This window comes from Dinoponera quadriceps, unplaced genomic scaffold (assembly GCF_001313825.1).
Source record: "Dinoponera quadriceps isolate SergipeBrazil2010 unplaced genomic scaffold, ASM131382v1 scaffold6935, whole genome shotgun sequence".
In the NCBI taxonomy this organism is placed as follows: domain Eukaryota; kingdom Metazoa; phylum Arthropoda; class Insecta; order Hymenoptera; family Formicidae; genus Dinoponera; species Dinoponera quadriceps.
The window spans coordinates 2,871-6,064 of NW_014560814.1; the positions used below are offsets into that span (position 1 = coordinate 2,871).

The 3,194-nt window shown below is 38.3% G+C and overlaps 1 pseudogene; it reads right to left on the reverse strand.

Moving 5' to 3' along the window:
* Positions 1 to 1,861: 1,861 nt before the first annotated feature.
* LOC106750866 lies at positions 1,862 to 2,962 on the reverse strand (annotated as a pseudogene).
* Positions 2,963 to 3,194: the final 232 nt, after the last annotated feature.

The following is a 3,194-nucleotide window of genomic DNA, read 5'->3' on the forward strand; positions in this document are numbered from 1 at the left end:
TTTTTAAGCGCATAAATTATATCAAGAGGATTAATAAAAGAATAGAAAACATACTTTTCTTCTCGTTTACGTGTGTTTGCAAACATTGTTTTTTTCTCCGCGGATATAAATTAATATTCTCATCGTCTAATGATTCTGACGAAATTCGCTTCAAGACACGTCGACCAAATATCGGTAATACATCATCTATGACCAAATAATATGAAACAAAATAATATAAAATACAGCATAATATGAAACCAAACAGTAGATAAATGAACAAAAACAATTAGAGAACACGCGTACGATTAATAAATAATAAACCAACGATTGGTTGTAAAAGTCGTATTTACCTTCTACATCTTGAATTTCTTAATTTAAAGAAAAATCTGTGTTAGATAACATTTTTTGTTTTTCCTCAGCTCAAAATAGCGTTTACACTGGTAAGATCTGTCGATCGACTAGAATCGTAAGACTTGTTCTGAATGAACCACCCTAAACTAACACTTGGAACGATCGTCACATGTTTTGACATAGCTACGAATCGCTATTAATCTGTTTTGCATATTGCCAGTTGCTTAAAACCGCATTTGTTTCGATTTATCGATAAAACCAGTATTTTAAGATCGCAATGGCACAGTGCCGTCGATGGAACGCAACGTCGAAATGAGCGCGACGGCATCATATCGTCGACGGTCCGCAACGTTCAAATGAGCGCGACGGCACCATGTCGTCGACGGACCACAAAGTGTTAAAAAGTTTCAAGAAGGCCGAGAATCTATAGAAGACGACCCACGGTCTAGAAGAAAATTAACGTCAACGAATGACGCTTACGTTGAGAAAGTGAAAGAATAGGTGCTCGGAAATCGTCGATTAACTGCGTGAGAGATAGCAAATGAAGTTGGAATATCCTTTGGATCGTGCCAGCACATTTTGTTCAACGTACTGTACATGAAACGTGTCGCATTGCGCTTAATTCAGAAAAATCGGAATTTTCTCTAAAAAACGAATCGAGTATTGTTGTCGTCTGAGATTATTTCTACGGTATACAGAGACAGCACATACCTGTGTACATATACATGTACGGATCATAACTGGTGACGAAACATGGGTTTACCAATACGACGTCGAACAAAACAAAAATCACTGAATGGCGTTTGAAAAATGAAGCAAGAAAGAAAAGAGCTCACCGTTTGCAGACAAAGTCAAGGTTATGATCACGATTTTCTTCGATCATCGCAGTGTTGTCATCATGAATCCCTTCCAAATAGTCAAAAAGTCAATGGAGAATACTACTTGTCCGTCATAAGACGTTTGCGCAAAGAAATCCGTAAAAAACGGCCAGAATTGTGGGAAACCAACTCATGGATTATGCATGACGACAACGCACCATCGCATGCGCTGACACTTATGGGTAAATTTCTGACAAAAAAATTACGAATGTCGCTCGGCAAGCACGTATTCACCAGACTTGGCCCCCTGCAACTTTTTCCTGTTCCCCCTACTGAAAAAAAACCACTTCTCGGATAGCGTTGCGAATCGATTGATGACATCAAAGAAAAATCGTTGCGTGAACTGAAGCCTATACCGTCTGCCGCATATGAGCGATGTTTCCAGAACTGGATCAAACGCTGGCATATGTGCGTTGCAAGCAATTGGGATTACTTTGAAGCGGACTATAAGTATTTTGATGATCGAATCGTTATTTTGATTTTTAAAAATAAATTTCCGATACATTTTGATCACATTAATATATATACAGGATGCGTCAGGTATTTGAGGACATATTGACTTAAAAACTAAAATTTGTATATTTTTTACAAAACTTGTTTTATTTTAATGAAACTTTTACAGCAAAGTAAGTGGCCAATGGGCTATACAGTTATTCGATAAAATATCCTTCAGCGGCAATAACAGCTTCAATTCTCTGCCGAAAACGTTTGCATGCTCCAATCAAATGATCCTCTTCCATATGCGTCATTACTCTGGTAATAGCTGCTCTGAGGGAATCAAGCGTATTATGGGGATGTTTATTGGTCTCCCATTCAACAACGCCCTATACATAATAAAGGATTAAGATCCAGAGAGCTAGGAGGCTACATGTTTGGGGTTATGTGATCATGCAGAATCTCGGACATCCAATCTTGCGTTCTCATTGCTTTGTGTGAAGGAGCAGAGTTCTGTTGGAATACGTATGCCTTCCCACCACTCACGCTGTCTATCCAAGGCTTCACAACTATTTCCAAAGCCTCAACGTAGGCGGCGGCATTCACCCGAAGTCCTTGAAGAAAGAAATGAGGTGGCATGACGTGTCCCTCATTGCTCACCACCCCCAAAACCATGACAGTTGCCGGAAACTTTGTGTGCATAACACGAGGAACATCTGAAGGATCTGCACAGAGCCATCTATCATTTCGTCGGTTTATTTTTTGATCCTGATCAAAATTTTTTTCGTCAGAAAAAACCAGAGCATATCCGAGATTTCAGGATGTTTTAACTTGTTTAGGAGTCGTTGTGCCCGAATGAATCGCTGTTTTCGAGTTTGTGCAGACATGAACTGATCTCTACGCATCGCGTAAGACTTGTACCGGATGTCTTCATGGATAATGCGACGAATTGTGCACTCAGAAACTTGGAGATCTTTCGATATTGCCCTTATGGACTTTGAAGGGTCTTCATCAATAATGCCCTGAACTTTCTGCACCAACTGTGATGTTCTAACTTTATCAGAACGCGCTTCAAATTTTTTACGCTTGGCAACACTTTCCACATTGCCATCAAATGCTTCTAACTCTCGACGAACTTAGTTAACAAAAGATCGGGTGACTTTCAAAAATCGGGAGATTTCAAGATCGCTGTGATTCGCGTGTATAGCGACGATAACAGCGTGTCTTCTCATTTCCTGAGTTAGCTTATTGTCTTCCATTTCTAATTTGAGCTAAAAAAAAATAAAATCAATTGCTATGAAGTGCCAAGCACATATGTGAGTGTCCTCAAATACCTGACACACCCTGTATATATATAATTTATATATATACAGCATATATATACATATTATTATATATATATACAGCATATATATACATATTATTATATATATATATAATTTAAGAGCGCTCGCCACACACACAAAATTGTTATAAGAAAATATCTTGCACACACCGCTTTATTTTATATCATAGGCGATACGTATAACCACATATATATATATATAT